This window comes from Cavia porcellus, unplaced genomic scaffold (assembly GCF_034190915.1).
Source record: "Cavia porcellus strain 051 isolate PalLab524CR breed Dunkin Hartley unplaced genomic scaffold, mCavPor4.1 scaffold_7, whole genome shotgun sequence".
NCBI lineage: Eukaryota > Metazoa > Chordata > Mammalia > Rodentia > Caviidae > Cavia > Cavia porcellus.
The window spans coordinates 33,707,999-33,724,874 of NW_026947490.1; the positions used below are offsets into that span (position 1 = coordinate 33,707,999).

Here is a 16,876-nt window from a genome sequence, read left to right on the forward strand (position 1 = left end):
ACGAACTCTCTTTTTGACTAAAGATAGAGTTCTGTGAACACCTTTGTTGACCTCAGCTCCAGTGGGGCTGAGCACCCAGTGACCTCCTCCTCCATTTTCCCCAGGCCCCTGTGAACCCGGGGCTCACAAACAATCTGTGAGTTTGCAGATGTCTGGGGCTTTGTTTTACACTCATCCCTCAGATGAGGGAGGGGAATGCACAGACTTTGGAATGCCTAAGAATAGTCTCCTCTGTCTCAGACTCATCTCCCAGTCAGCTGAGCCTGAATTCAATCTCTTGAGATCCATCTCCAGGAACTCATCAACTGCTAGTGCAGAATCTGTGGATCCGTGTGCAGCTTCAGACTGTCCTGAGTCAGGAACATGTAGGGTGTTGTCACTGCATCTGTCTTTCCTTCTGTTCTGCCTCATCTTGTTCCTCTGCGTAGAAATATAGTAATGATGATAGTGACCACGTCTCTTTCCATTCCTTCCCATCCATCCCTCCTATCATGTGATTTGTGATGAAAGGGTTGCCATGCCCCCTCATTTTTTACAGGAGAAAAACTAGAAATAGTATTGAACATATTTCACCCTGAACCTCTGGTAGCTTTCAGATCCAGATGATATCTTGGCTAGAAGGAGTTATGGGGAGCTAAATCCACTTCCCTGAAAGGGAGATTTTGAGTGAGGACCTCTAAATGCTAACCATGATGGGAGATGAGTGTGGCCTGGAAATCTAACCAGGACTCAGACTTCAAGATGTCTAAGTTCTGGTCACCTGCGTGCATTTCTCTCACAGAAGAGCAAACTCTAAGACCCTTGAATTCAGAAACACGTGAAAAGGCTTTTAACGTCTTTATCCAAACTCCTCCTTGCCTTTCTTCCTCGAGTTGACCATAGCAGCTTCTGAGAGTTCCCAGTGTGAGTGGAAATACATCTACCTTGGCTCTTTCCTGCACATGATGACCACAGCTGCTGCTGGGCACGAAGCAGGTCCAAGCAGCTCTAGAGCCTTAGGAAAGATGGTTCTGACTCTGCCAGGGAAGCCCCTGACCACAAGTTCACACCTGCCTGACTTCACTCCCTGCAGCATGAACTATGGACCATAGGGCTGTCTTGGCCTGAGCAGTGGCACTGGGTGGAGTGTGCTGTCCCTTTTTCTCCTCTCAGTTGCACCTGTTCTGGGCTCCAGATATGTCTGGGAATTCTCTCCTGGGCTCTCACAAAGCTTCTGTCATCCCTGGTGTTGGTCACAGGTGCTGATCTTGCGGGGTGCTGATTTCAGAGGTGGCAGAGAGCTCCCATTCTGCCACTTGCTCTTGTCATTGCCTCAGTAGGCATCTCCTGTGACACTGGACACTTTGTTTCCTCTTCATAGGGGGTTTCTCACCGGGGCAGGTACTCTTTGCCTGCTAGGACTCAGGTGAAGCTGACTGGGGAAATCTGGAATGCATTCTGATGGAAACCCGACAGCAGCATTGATGCCCTGCACCTCCCGAAGACCACACTTGCCTTCTAACTTCACCTAAACCACACTTGACTCTGTATGATCCTGATGGCTGTGTGCTAGGGGTGCACCCCTGCCACCCACAGCACATGGATGGTGAGACCCCAGGGGACAGGCAGGGAGAACTCTGCAGCATTCTAGCAGCACTATGGTTTCCATCTAGGACCAAAGCTTCCAACATGGTGCTGTGTCGGCGCAGAGCGAAACATCCTGCACTCCTACTTCCTTATGCAGGGGTTTATGTTCAGATGCCTCCCTAAGGAGCATTTCCTGCTTTTCTTCACAGTGCAGTGGTTTTCACACTTGTTTGCTTTGCTCACCATCACGTTTCAGACTTGGCCAATAGTGCTGTGAGTAGTTTCAGTGTTTTTAGTTTCTCTCTGTGTGTAACACACCAATGTCTGTTCATTGTCGAGTTTTCATTTTCAAGATTTCCTTGCACAGACTTTGTTTTACACCCTTGGCAACATAAACAATACTGTGACTGGTTTCCCTGGGACTGTATACTACTGTAGGTGAGCATGCTTTTCTCCAGATTGTATACTGAGACGTCAGTTACAAGGATATCTTCCTTTTCACTACACAATTTTCATCAATTCACCAAATTTATTGAGTCAGTTGATAAACCTGACATTAATTCATGAAAATTATAAGAGATTATAATTTTGTCTCAGTATGATGTTGCTCATTTCTGTTTCCTCTCATGTGCACTTGACAGGGCTTTAAAGCATTGTTTATTGAATAGCTGCATCACACTGGGATAGGAATTGTGTTAGAGACAGCAGGGAGCCCAGGCACATTCTGAACCAGCAGATAGGAGAGGAGGCTCCCCACACTCACATTAGTGTCATCATGTTGCCACCCAGAACAGATGAGGAGCTGTTTACACCACAGCAATGTACCCTAAACTCACACTGTTTGATAAACGATGTTTCCAGAGCATGCTTTAAAAGCACAGCACTGCAATGGGGCAATAAACACCAGTGTGCTGACTCCAATTCACTTCTAGAGAAATGACACAGGGCCATTCCATGAAGTGTGGCTGGGTCAGGGCATCATTTTGGATGTAACTGTTAGACACTGGAATCTGATTTTTTATTTGTACCTGTTGGCAATTCATAATGATGACACCCATCATGGGGAGTGGGTACAGGTACATAACATGGTTTACTTCTGTTTGTCCCCTACTGCTGCCATGCCTACCTGCTCCTCCAAGTCTTAGTCCCTTCCCTACTTTCAACCATCCTATTTCTGTTTTCGTACAATTCTTTTTCCCCATTCCCTTAGCCTCCCCTCCCTCCTGGAATCTGGTTTTTGCCCAATTCTGTTGTTACTAAGACCACATCCTCTGTTGGAGCTGAAGAAATGGACTCAGCGTCATGCATTAGGGAATGCGGTGATGGCAAAAAGAGTGGGACCCACTGCAGGAAAGTGCAGCAGAGAGTGAGGAGTGCTGAAGTGCTCTGGCTGAGAGAGGACCGGGCTGCCCAAGAGAATCCATTAATGGAGAGAGTTCTCCTCAGACCACACCAGACTCCTCTAAACCCAAAAATCTCGTCACCTCCCTCAGACTTCCCAGTGGATGAATCACCCAACTTTGATCTAGGACTTTCTTCTAGAACTACCTTGGCATATAGGGTTTATTTCCCAGGCCCAGCTTCCTAGCGATCACTTGTGGGAGACCCGCTCTCTAGATAGATGAAGCTTTCTGTACCCCAACTTTCTTTTTTTTTTAATTTTATTTAAGGAGAAAAGAAAAAAAAAAAATAAAACAGTGAAAGGGTACAAGTTATACAGATTTACAGAAGAAAAAAATGAACAGTAAGAAATCACTAGTTAATGGATTACATATTGCCATCTTAGAAATAATTGTTCAAGTCACAAGATTAAAGCTTGTAGAGTGGACATTCCAACAATGATACTGCAAACAGTTCTGTTCAATGATCCAATAAAACTCTGTGATATCATTTTCTATCTTATACACTTACATATACATGCAGTTATATAGTTTAGAGCACTTTCTTTTCCTCTCTTTTGTACAATGACTATTACACATTTTGGTGTACCCCAACTTTCCCTGATCTCTCTGCTTCACTCTCTTCACTGAGATATTTTGAGCTGGCTATTTTGAAACAAATGTTTCCATTAATAGCAAAGCAGCAACATGTGGGTGAGCACAACCCAAGCGTTAATGGCTGTAATGGAGGCTCAAGCAAGGGTTTGTGAGAATCCAGGGTAGGATATGAGATAACATGTTAGCTGAGGCCTTAGAACTGAGAAAAAATTATTACTTCCTCATAGCAAAGGTGCCAGACTTGCATATATCAGACTATCCTTATGTTGCTAATTGGAGATGTTATACTTGGTACAAAATTTCTCTGTTTCTCTTCATAGCCATGCTTGCAAAATTTGGTTTCCCTAGCACTTTGCCATGACCCCTATCCACCTCCCTGATTGATACCAATAAAAGCTATGAGACATGGACACAAGGCCTTTTGTTCCAAAAACAACATTGAGTTCATTCCAGAGCTCCTCAACAGAAAAACCTCTCTTTGTCTTTATTTTGCATCTATGTGCCATAGTGTAGGGCAGGACAGATTGATATTCTCCACGGGGTTTTCAGTAAGCACCGATTGCTATTTCTTGTGTTCATCTTGGGTCCTTCTCTGACTGTATAGAGTATGGAAGAGCAGACTCCCAAGGGCTACCAGGACCAGGCCAGCCAGGCCCATCCGGATGAGATTCCTCACTGTGTAGTCCTGGGACTGTGAGGCTGGGATGGGGACAAAGAGGGCACAGAGGTCAGGACAGACCAGCATCTCCCCTGGATCCTGGCATGTTCACCTGTGCTCCTGGATGTGACTTGAACCCTATGTCCAGCCCCATAACACAATTCTCCTCCTCTCCTCTCTTGGGCTCTGAGCTCTGTGATGGGCTGACGGTCTCAGGTGCTCCTGGGAACCAAGGGAAGACAAGTGGGACCTATGAAGCTTTGAGCAGACACGAGCCTCTCCCCACCTCCACATCCTTGTGTCTCAATATCATGACAAACGTGATGCAGGCTCATAGTGAGCCTTTGCTGCTGCAGCAGTGTCACCTCTGGTCATTTAGACACATCAGCCTCACTGCTGCGTGAGCTCAAGACTTGCATCTGAGTCCTTTTGGAGCAATGTTTAGGTGAATTCACAAAGCCTAGGATTCATGACAAAAGTGACTCCAATTCCTAAGTAGTGTGAGCTCTGTGCTCAGCATAGGACAGAGGACGTTGTGAGAGACCTCCCCTGCACAGGAGTTTTCTGATAACTAGCTGAGGATCTGGGGCCCAGGGATGAGGACTGGTCCTCAGGGCCCCACAGCATCTCAGAAGCACAAGGGGTGAAGTCCAGGGGACCCCCTTCTCCACCCAACCAGGTACCCTGGTGCCTCCTCCTCCCTGTGACTTCAACTAACTCATCATCACACAATTATAAACACCTGTAGTGCAGTGCACACACAGACATGTACATCACATGTACAAGTGAGGCAGTAGTGTCAATGCCTCATGGAAACAGTGCTTCTATTTTTCAGAAGTTAAAGGCTATGTTGGATTACTAGATGATCTTAGCAATGAAGACAAGAGAAGGTGTTGTCCTGGGATCCCTCTGGGCACCTTGTCACTGATCACTGTCCAAAATCACCCCTGAGGTTTCTCCAACACATTCCCCTGCCCATGTGGTACTTTCAAATCAAGCCAGTTAGATGGACATGCTTTGGAGAAGCCCTGCTGGCTTAGAGGAAGAAACCTCCCCTGGCTGGAATCTGTAGGTCATCCTCACTCCAAGTGAAAAACAAATTTCCTTACAGGTAAAGGGATTAGAGACCATTTGAGCAGAGAGAGGACAGGGACAAGGCCTTCCAAACTGGGACCAGGAGCTCCAGGGGATCACTGGGTATGGACCATACCTGGGGTCTTTTCCTGTAATAGCCATAGCATCTAAAGGTCCACCTGTGCCCAGGCATCACGAGACCCACAGGGAACAGAGCCTGGAACTGTCCATTGAGAAGTCACTGTGAATCCAGGGTCCAGGAGAGCTTGTCTCCTCCTTCCTTAGTCAGAAAGAACCCACCAAATTTGTTGTCTTGTGATACACTGGAGGGTCACACTGTCTCCTGATGTCACTGCATGGCTGGGCAGTGCTGAGAGGCTGTGTTTGCTGAAGACTCCTAGGAGAGAAGAAGGCAGTGTATGAAATGGACTCATACCACTCACACTGTCACCAGGGCTGGGCTGTGAGAGGGGGACACCCCTGAGAGCAGACCCCTTCCTGAGGGCAGAGCCTGGGTCTGGGACCAAGAGTGTCTTCTCACCTGTCACCATCAGCTCCAGGGGCACACTGGCTCTGACAAGCCAGCAGTGCTCTGATAGTAGCAGCCATATTGCCCTGGATGGGCATTGGTCATGGATGGTATGGAGAACTTGGCCTTGGTGAGCAAGAGTGACATCTCCAACATCCTGGATCTTCCTTCTCTGTACAGATTGTACTTCTGGGCTCCCACATTCCCCTGACCCCAGATGCTCACAGAGCTCCCCCAGGACAACACAGAGCCTGGCTCAGCCCAGAATGTGGGTTTGGGGAGGGTCCCTGCAAGGAAGTCAGAGGCTAGGCCCAAGGCCTTCTCCATTCCCTACATCATTCCAAGGCAGCTCCCCATTCTCATGCTCAGGCCAAGCCTCTGTTCCTCCAACTGAGGGCCAGAAGCTGAGGCTGAGGCAGAACACAGAGTGCTGGAGAGGACTCACTTGCAGGTCTTTGCAGCACCATGTGCAGATTCAGCCCTGGAAGAGAGTTTCCTGTCCTGTCAGGGGTTCTGTCTGATGTCTCACTTGATCCCCTTCTCTGTCCCATCCTGGTGGCTTTTTCCCCAAGTCCTGACCTAAGCAGAGCAGAACATCCATGGTAGCCACTGAATCACCTCTTCTGACAGTTCCAGCTCCGACAGAGGAGACCTCAGTGCTGCAGGACACACAGAAAAACGGAAGTAGAAAGTCAAAGCTGCTGCAGCCTCTTGTCTCCACTTCTGTGGACCCAGTGAAAGGAGACAGACAGCTCCCTCCCTGGACTGGGCTCTGCCTTCTGCAGGATCAGGATCCAAAGCTCTGTGGGGAAATTTTATTCTGCATCTGAGCTCTCCTGGTCCCAGACCTTCCTACATGGCAAGAGGCCAGGCATTAAAGGAAGCACCCCAGCTCTGTCCTTCATGGCCTCAGAAGCTGGATTCCAACCAGGAAACTCATTTTCTGAGAGCCTCCTCTGTACTGTCACTCCTGGGCCATTTTTAAATGAGTGTTTATTTAGGAGAGTTTTCCTGGACTCCAGAAATACCAAGCAGTCTGAGGAGCACATGGCCTGCATACTGAGAGGGAGATCTTCAGTGGGGACCCAGCGTCTGATCACTCATCCTGCAGGAACAGGAGATGGAGGGGATCTCTCCCCCCATCAGCTTTCCTCCTTCTATAGTGGCTGTCTCCAGGATTTCACTACAGTAACCACACACTGACTGACTCAACAACTGAAATAAATGTGCGCTCCTTCCTGAGCTCTGATTCCCATTTCCCATGTTCAAGATTTTCTTTCTAGGGCCCTGAAAGATGACTCCTTTCATCTGATCCAGAGTGAATTACTGCAATTGTCCCCACACCTGTCCTTGGGCTGAGAGCTCAGCTGGGCTTCACTTTCCCCAGGGCCTGGACTGTCCTTGAAAAGAGTGCTGTCCTGAGTAAATAGGAGGTGACAGGTTGAGCCTCACGTGCATTTCTTTGTTTTCTGTGTGCTTTACCATTGGGATGTTCACCGGTGTGTGAGAACAGTGACAGTTGGTGCTGGGCACACCCAGGGACAATGGCTGCTCCTGCTGCTCCCTGATGCGCTCCCTCCAGGGCTGAGGGCTCTGCTGGGGCTAAGGAGGCTCTACCTGCTCAGGGCCTGTGTTGGATACAAGGAGAAGGAGAAGGGCTGCCGGGCTTCACCATAGCTTGGAGAACAACACTGTCCATTTGACAGAGCCTGGGGAGCAGAGATCCCATCCTTGTCCTGCCTGGAGAAAGCACTGAGAAAGGTGACAGCACTGAGGGAACACTGAGCAGAGAGGCTCCCTCTGAGACTCCCCAGGCAGGGTCACTGTCCTCGATGTGTGTAGGGCCTCTGTGCACAGGGACAGGGGCTACAGCTGGCAGGAGCACCTGACTGTGAGACCTTGTGTGCACCTGGGGTGAGCATGGTGACTGTTCCCGGACAGGAGGCTCAGGTTCCTCAAACTAAGAAGTGCAGTGACACAGTGGGCCATGGTCCCTGTGTTCCAGTATGAAATTTTATATGGTTCAGAGCAGACAGAGCCTCTGGCAGAGGTGACCTGTGTCCAGAGCAGTGTGACCAGAGCACAAGGAAGCAGGAGGTAAACCTGCAGTGGGGGAAGCATCACCCTTGGATGGATCAGGAATGGTCTGGGGTCACATGAACTAAGGGCAGCATTGTGGCTGTGGAATTGGTCTAGGAATGGAATCTGAAAAAGTGGGAAAGAGTAGACAGGAGGCAGCCTAGAGTGCTAGGGGATAGGGGTTCTGGTGAGAGCTTAGAGCATCAGAATCTGGAGAGATGTGGAGACAGTAAATGTGATGCTCAGGAGTCTTCAGAAGGAAATGGACTATGTGAGGAAGTGGATCAAGGGCAGCTTTTTAATAGTTTTGGGGAGCTCTTGTCCTTGTGACAATCAAAATTGAAACAATTTTGTGCCCCAAGAATTTAAACTACCACAGAAATTCTATGAAAAATTCATATAGGATGAAAAGTATATGCTACAAAACTCAGGGCAAAGAAACAACAGAGAACAGTGAAACAGACAGTGAAGAGAATTCCCCTCCCCAAATATATTTGACCACTGTATTTTCAGGTCAGGTGATCATTGCTTGCAGGGAAGAAGATAACAATTAGAAAACTTCTACCAGTGGAAAATCGGTTAACACGTTTTCCCCACATATGGTGGTTGGCAACTACACTTAAGTATGCAGGGTAAATGTTGAGCACAAAAATTTAAAAATGTTTTAAGGTGTAATTTAAAAATGTTTTAAAGGTGTAATTTGTAGTCTATTCTTCATCACCCTTGAGAAAACATAACCCACAGAATGTAACTCTGAGTAGGTAGTTGTGCTGTGCTGCAAAGTTGAGAGTGTTTGTTGCTGGTGCAGCTTCCTCTTAGCACCAGGCCCACTTCCATGCAGTGTCTGGAGAGAGAAGGGTGTGGACATCTGTCTGTTTCCCCTCACCCCATCCTCTGCAGTGTGGGCCTTATGTGTCCTGCAGCATGGGTGGCTGTCCTGCACACAGCAGACTCACAGTATGTGTGGACTCCTCTCTGTCTATGATCAGTGTATGCTTCTCAGCCACAAACCTCAGATAGCAGAGGAAGTGCCATCATCCTCCTGCCCCTAGGGAGACAAGAGTGAGTGGGTCACATTAGAGGGTCCTGGGGTCCGTGCAGTCTTCCTCTGTCGGGATGGACATCAGTGCAATTCCCCAGCACTCGTTGATGCAACCTCATGTTGACAGGATACTTGGAGGACAGCTGGCTCAGAGAGGTAAATGGGAATCACCTGGGCCTCAGAGCACTGATATTCCAGATATGAGAGGCAAGGGAGATTGGGTACTGAACAGTGAAGTATGCACTAAGGGCCACAGACACTGTGGGGTCCACAGATCTTCCTTCCTGAGGCTGAGAAATGAAGGGAAACTGTGTCTACAGTGAGTGCCCCAGAAATATGGGGAATTCCATGGGAAAGGAACCACATGCTAATTCCAACAGCTAGGGAGCCCCTAGTTCAGAGTAGCAGGTCAGGACTTGTCTTGCACAGACACTGATTCCAAAGAAGAACAGGGATGAAGGGAGCCTTGGGCAGTCAGCAGAAACCCGCTTCCAGAGCACACTGGGTATGGAGAGCAGCCATGGCTCCCTGTCAAGACACAGGGCTCAGAACAGGTTCACAGCCTCAGCACTGGGGTAAAGCCTCTATCACAGCAATTTCCAGGAGGACAGGAGGTGTGAGACAGTACAGGAGGGATTCTGCTTGTTACCTGATGCCAGGAGACAGTCATCCTGCCATTAACGTCAAATGTTATGACCTGTGAGTCTTGCATGTGAGACCCAGTTCCGTGATGAAATGGATCTATGATTCTAAATTCCCATCATGGACCTACAGCAGGAGGGAAGTTGCTGCCAAGGAAAAGAACTGAATTCCTGCCTTTTGACATCTCATCCTGTCTTCCCACATGGTGTGATCACCTGAGTTCTGGTGAATTTGGCCAATGAACTGAATTTTAGGCTTCTTCATTTATTCTAATCTTCATGTATGTTGTACCCATCACTGGATGTTGATGTATATGATAGCTCAGGTACAGAATACACTTCATCACTGTAAAGTTTTATTGGGTAATTTGTAGAAAGAATGACCTGGCCATCCATATCAGGCACTTTAGGATTATTACAGGAGAGTTTCAGGAAATGTAGCCATTAGCAATGAGAACAAATGTGGCTCACGTCCTCACACATCTATGTCACTAATGCAGTCATTGGAGGTTGGGGATCACTAAGGGACTCTGTAGTTTTTAACATAGTCAAATCCTGCACTGATTATCCTGGAGCCACCCCTAGAAGCAGCATCGCTGTGGAGGAAAGCTGCCCCCGAGAGGCCTAGGTCCTTGCCCAAGGTGCTTTGTAGGCTCAGGGTCTGGGATGGACTGGCTCTCACATGGGCTTGGTGGGTGCTGAGTTCCAGGTGATGCTGGACTCTTTTACGAGGGGTCTATGGTTTCACTTCTTTGTCACTTCCTGTGTGTCTTTGGCTTCTGTGTCCTGAGAGGAGGAAAGGGAGGGATAAGAGCCCAAGACTGCACTCCTGAAGTTAGCATGATGGGATGTGCCTGGGTTGTCAGCTGCAGGGAAGTGAAGTTGTCAGCTCATGGAGCTCCTGTCTCACTCACCATTTGGTCCTTTTTGTGCTGTGGTGTCAGATACAGAACAGTGCTCAGTGAGCTTGTTGTTTAGAAATCCACTGTGGAGCTAAGAGATGAGGATCCTAACCTGTGTGAGCATTGATGATCACACAGCATCACATCATCTCAGGGAAAAGAGGGCTTAGCCAAGGAGGTAAAAAAATTGTGGTAACCATGTAGGCCTCATGGTGACCATGCTTAGAGAGGAAATATGGAAGGCTTTCCTCCTCATAAGGTGATTCTAACATACCCCAGACCACAGACTGAGCATCCAGGCTCCTGCAGGAGACTGGCTTAGTACAAGGCAGAGCCATTTCAGCTACTGAACCAAATGAGAACCTCAGTTTCTGGGACACCTTGCATGTGTGCTGCCAGAGAATTCACTGGGTGGCCTTCTGTATCACCTGTACTCACCCCATACCTCCCACCTGGACAGGAGGAAGGGGAAGGATAAGAGCCCACGATGACATCCCTTTGTGTTTGAGGAGTGAGCAGGGGTGGGGACACATCATGTGGCACAGGGAACCTGGGCCAGATGACATCATGGAGAGACAATCACACCAGAGATGCTGCATGCCCATATGGACTCTACCCTAGATGACTGTGCCTGGCCTTGGGTGGTGGCATGGGCTGATCAGGCTGGGCACCAACAGTGCAGAAACTCATCCTCTCAAGTCCCTTTCTCCAGCCTGGGCTCTGTTAACTCCATGTTTGAGTACAGGTTTCTCCTCCATGACCCTCTGCTACCTTCCCTTCCAGGAATTACAGGACATGGGAGGCTGAGTGATTTGGGGCATGATATTTTTTCTACAGAACAGGAGGTAGGAACTGAGGAGAGGTCGAAAATAAACAGGATGTGATTGTCACAGTACCAGGTCACACTCCAAAATGTTCATTGCCTGCTGCCCACACAGGAAGATGACCAGCTCCTTCTCACACATAACAGTGGGGGCAGGGGCTTGGGAAACTTACAGATGAGGCCCAGGGTGCAACAGCTACAGGCCACACTGAACCCATTGCCAAACAATCCCAGTGCGTGCACACTGCATATCCCAAACTGCTGCACCCGGAACCACAGGGAGACATTGCTGTGTATTCACTGCCCTCCGAGAGACCCAGATGGGATTCTGCTCCTCTAGGCAGCATCTCCTGCCACATGAGCATAGTGATCAATATACAAATATTGAAAATTTATCAAATAAATGTTCTGTATTCATTACATGCATCTTCTTGAAGTTCAGTAGAGGATTATGTAATGATCTGTCTTCCAATTCCATTTTATCCTGGGTCACTATTTTACTTATTTGTTCATTTCTAGCCTTTCCCTGTACTCTGTAAACCCTGTAAGCCTTGGTTCCCTGTTCTTTGTATAATTTTCAATGTTAGCATTTTAAAAAAATCTCTGAAAACTAATTTCTGCTCACTTTTCTTGTGATGTTTGTAAAATGGGTGAAATATCTCCTATGAACAAATAATGTATTTGCAAAATTGCTTCTGTTTTTAATTTCATTTTTTCAGAGAATATCATAGTGCGTTTAATTTCTCTGAGGTTTTCATATACTTTTTATGAATAATGCCTATTCTTATAAACAGTTATTTACTGTAGTCCTTTGAAGGGTGTGGGGTTTTTTTGTACCAAGAATAGAACTCATGACCTCACATTTGCCAGGCAGGTGTTCTGCCACTAACACATATCCCTGGCCCAAGGTTTTAATTTTTGATGGTAGTAGAGAAGTTTAAATTTTGCTTGATCACATAATTTTTTACTTTTAACAAAGGAGAGCTACTCTGAAGATGAGAGCATGGAGCAGGTAGCGCACTGGGCAGTGAAATTCTCCTGTCTTCAACCAGAGAAAGACACACAGTGCATCTCTTTAGATTTTTCCTTGTGCCCAGTGGAGAATCTCTTCATTAATCCCTTTATCTTGAAAGAGAACACACTTTTCTCAAAAGAAGAAAAAGACTTCCTCAACCACAGCTGTGTGAGGTGTGGTCAGTATGGTATGGACAGATCTCCATGACTCATTCCTCCTGCATCTACGTAGGAACCGTGACCAACATCTCTCCACTTCCCCATCACAGCTCTGCTTTACTGCAGTTACCAAAATGGTGCTGCACACTTGAGATCTGCAAAGAGCCTGAGAGTCAGTGTTTCCTAGCAGTGAAAAATAAAAGATGGAAAGAAACTGTTGAAAATCAAAGAAACTGGAAGAGAGAAAGGTGAAAAGGAAAGGAAAAGCAAATATATATATATATATATATATATACACACACAGGATAGTTATGATACTAATTTCTCTTTGTTTATTGGAAAGAATGATTTGTGCTAATATTGTATGCACAATAAAGTGCCTGTATCTTGCACTCTAAGTAACTAATTTAAAGATAACAACACTCAATTTATTAACCATCCTTACTCCTATATTATCCTACTTTGAAATTTTTGTCTCCTTACAGTACAATTAAGAAACAATACATAAATGCAGAAAAAAGAGAAGAAAAATCACAAATGCTGTCTGCAGGTGTGTTGTTCTAAATTGTGTCAATCAGCTAGATGGTGGCAATATTTTACACTGTGCTTATATGGAAGACATCAAATTCTGTACCTCAAATACATGAAACTCTTCTCAGTAATGTGGTAATAAGGCTCACAGTGAAGCTGGACAATATGTCACTTCAATCACAGGATCTCAAGTTGAACTGCTCTTTAACTTTCTTCATTTAATATTCATAACATGTAAATATTATATTAAATGTTTCTATCAAATGTGGGGCTGGGGTTTTCCTGCAGTGAGCAGGAAACCCCTTTCCTCTTCTTGTGTTGTCAAGGATTTTAGTTTTGGACCATGTTATACAAGCTTGAATTGTGCCTTGAAGATAGCCTGATAAATACATATGTATAATAATTGTGATTAATTTGTGTTTGTTTGAATGAAAGCCATGACAGGTGTCACTTTGCGGTTACAGCTACCCCCTCCCTTGACACACAGTCTCCTCCCCAGGCAGTGCAGTCCTGGGCCCTAACACATCAGCTGTGCCTGACTCACCCTCCACTCTCCTTCTGATGTTATGAGTACCCAGCCGGGATCTCCCTGTGTCTAGTGATGGCTCAGGTGACTGCTTTGCACCCCTTGCACTATTTCTGGAGAAAGACCTCTCACGGTGTGCAAAGCACATCTTAATGTTCCCAACCTCTGAGATGATTCAGAAGTAGAAAATATCTACAGAAGGTTTTCTATCACCTGGGTCCAAATAGTCCAACCTGGTCATGATTTTCTCTGCCAAATTATTTGATTGAAGTTGAAATCTACTGACCCTATTTCTACCAATTGTGCACTGTAGATTCTTTCAAGATGTTAGTGTACCAACAAACAAACAAAAATATCCTTGGTGATGGTTGATAAAAACTCAGGAGCATACCAGAACCTCTCCTGGACCAGAAAGCCAGACTCCCGGAAAACAATGACTTGCAGAAGTGAAAAGGAACTATAGCCATGGAAATCAAGGAATATCAATCAAAGAAAACTAGAAATCACAAAAAACTGGAAAAACTGAACTCAATGCAGAGAAAGAAGAAAGCAGCCCAGAATGCTAATACCGACTCCTGAGAAGGGATCCTATCTCTGTGAACAGGAGATAAATCTGAACAGGTTTGGAGGTATCAGAGAGAAACAAGGAAAGAACTGGCAGTGCTACCCCAAGGAAATCCTGTGGTTGCTGAACAACTATAAATACAATGCTGTGATTTACTTTTGAAACCAATTTCTTCCACATGAGTTGAAGAAGAAATCCATTGTAGACTCTGCCACATTTGACTGTGATTAATCATGACATATTTGGGGAGCAGGTTAATTGCTTAGGACTAAACTGTTCCAGGAATGAGAATTCACAATGTAACTACCATCAGGGTTTCTGGATCACCCTACCATACCTGCTGGGTGTGAGACAGCCAGCGGAGACAGTGACAGACATAGACTCCCTGAGATATTTAAGCAAGGCTGAGCTCAGGTCAGATATGATTTAGTGGTCTGTGCCTTTCATGATAAGACATGCTATTTGCATGTGATTTTCTGAGAGGTTCACATGTGAAAGTGGAAGGCACAGAATTTGCAGACCTGTTTGTTTTTTCTGTATGCCAGTGTGGTCAAAGACATGCTTCATCTTGGACAGCTGCCACCTATTGGAGTATGTGGACTGAAAGAGCTCTGGAGAAGGGATTTGCATAGGACCAAAAACCATGAAGCTGGGTGAAGATGGTAGTGAGTTGGGGCACACAGGGTCACAAACACTGAGAGCTGCTTAGAATGAATATAGTCATAAAGGGAGACACCACATTATTGACACTGCCCAGTAGGAAGTGTGAGGCAGGACTCAGCACACATACAGAAGAAATGGGTAGAAAAGAATAAGCTCTTTCTGTGACTCACTGCTCCCCCAGTGTCTATGTATTCCATTCCACAGACCTTGGGAAGAAACCATCCACCCAAACACAAAGGAGAATTTGTTTCTTGTTGCTGTTTGCTTTGTTTTTTATTTTATTGCTTTTACTCTTTTTTCTTTTCTTTTTTGATTTATTTTTTTCTAGTACTTTTACCCTAATAATACTAACTTCTTTCATTCTTCAATTGGATATTTTACCTTACAATTCTCTTCCCCTTTTATCTTGCTTTTTGAATTCTTCTCTACTGTTAATGATGCCAGAGTTAATGTGTTGAGTACATATTTGTTGAATGTAAAAATTTGGTTTTTCTTTGCATCTATATTTCTCAGTAGACCTGTTTTCTAGGTTTTAGAGTGGTATAGCTACAGCTTATTCATTCTTATGTCATGTCAATGCATGAGTAAGTGGGGCTCTATTATCTTCACTGATTTCCTTTATATTGTTAATGGTGGTATGATAGTCCTTTTCATTGCTTTTCACTGTAGGCTAATAATCGTCTTTGTATCAGAAACAATAGTGCAGTTGTTCTCCCTTCTCCGTGTGATGGTGGGGATTGAACCTCCATCAGAGTGCTGGACATTATGAAACCCCTGGAATACTGGGCTTAATAGGCTGAACATGGGGGTTAACCCACATGCGTAATGAAACTCAAAAGACCTCTCAGAAAGACATACTTATTGCCACGTCTTCACCACTATGACTGTGCAGTGAGTGTTCTCATTCACAGGTTCAGCTCCTGGCTGCATGTGGATCCTTCTTTAGCTGTGCTGAGCCTGGAATAGTGGAATTCTGAGGACCAGGTGAACAAGGCCCATCCAGATTAGGATTGTCCACTGTGTAATCCTGAGGTTTGCAGATAGGAGCTATCGAAAAAGAGGTCACAAAAGACCAATATTCCCCCGGGATTCCTGAATATCCATCCACCTACTACCCTGAAGAAGATTTCACCTTGTGAATGCAGCTCCATAACTGAGAAGAATTTTACTCCTCTGATTTGGAGTTTGACTGATTTGTCATGGGCTGAGGGTCTCCACTTTTCCTGAGGATCAAGAAAGGGAAAATATGGGTGAATCACTGAAGGACCAGAGCCTTTATTCTGGGCTCTACAGCCTCGTATCTTACCGTCATGACACGACTTCATGGCCATCCACAGGAACCCTATCCCAATGTAGTCTTCACTCTCACTGCATTCTGTGAATTCAGAACTTGAGTGGAAGGCACTTTGGAATAAAGGCAGCCTGAATTTAAAGAGCTCAGAGCTGGGAACAAATAAGATTTCAAGTTGGGAAATAACCGTGGAGTTTTGGTTTATCTGGAACACAGGACAATGTTCTCCTGGAGGTGAATTTCTTTTCATTTACTGACCAGATATGGAGCTCTAGTCCTTAGGACTCTTGAAATTCAGATTCATGAGGGTGAATGTATAGGGCTGTGATCAAGCCTGGAGCTCTGTCCCTATCTTCCCTGTAATCTCATCCTAACTGATCATCTCATAGTTTGAAATACCTATAGCATCACACACACATACACACACACACACATTTGTATCTGTGTTTTACATGGTGGAAATGTCAGGGGTTCCTACAATCAGTGTTTCTAGTTTATAGATGTGTAACAATGTAGAATGACCTATTATAAACATGTAAAAATGCAACTGGAATAAATGAATAATGAGGTTAAAAGGGAAAAGAAATGTAAACACAAAACACAATGAGCACAATTCTTATATATGTGCTCCTAGGACACTCATCCCATGTTAATTTCTGATTTCTGAGTCTCTGCCTACAGGATTTTTCTGAACAAGTGATCTCTTACGTTCTGCTATAGAAAATATAAACACATTCAGGATTTAACATTTAATCTGTGCAGTAAAGTCCCTACCCCAGTGCAGTAAAAATGAAAAGAGGGAGAATATGAATAAAC

The 16,876-nt window shown here is 45.6% G+C and overlaps 1 pseudogene; it reads right to left on the reverse strand.

Annotated features, from left to right (window-relative positions):
• Positions 1–4,125: 4,125 nt before the first annotated feature.
• LOC101787420 (leukocyte immunoglobulin-like receptor subfamily A member 5) lies at positions 4,126–10,931 on the reverse strand (annotated as a pseudogene).
• Positions 10,932–16,876: the final 5,945 nt, after the last annotated feature.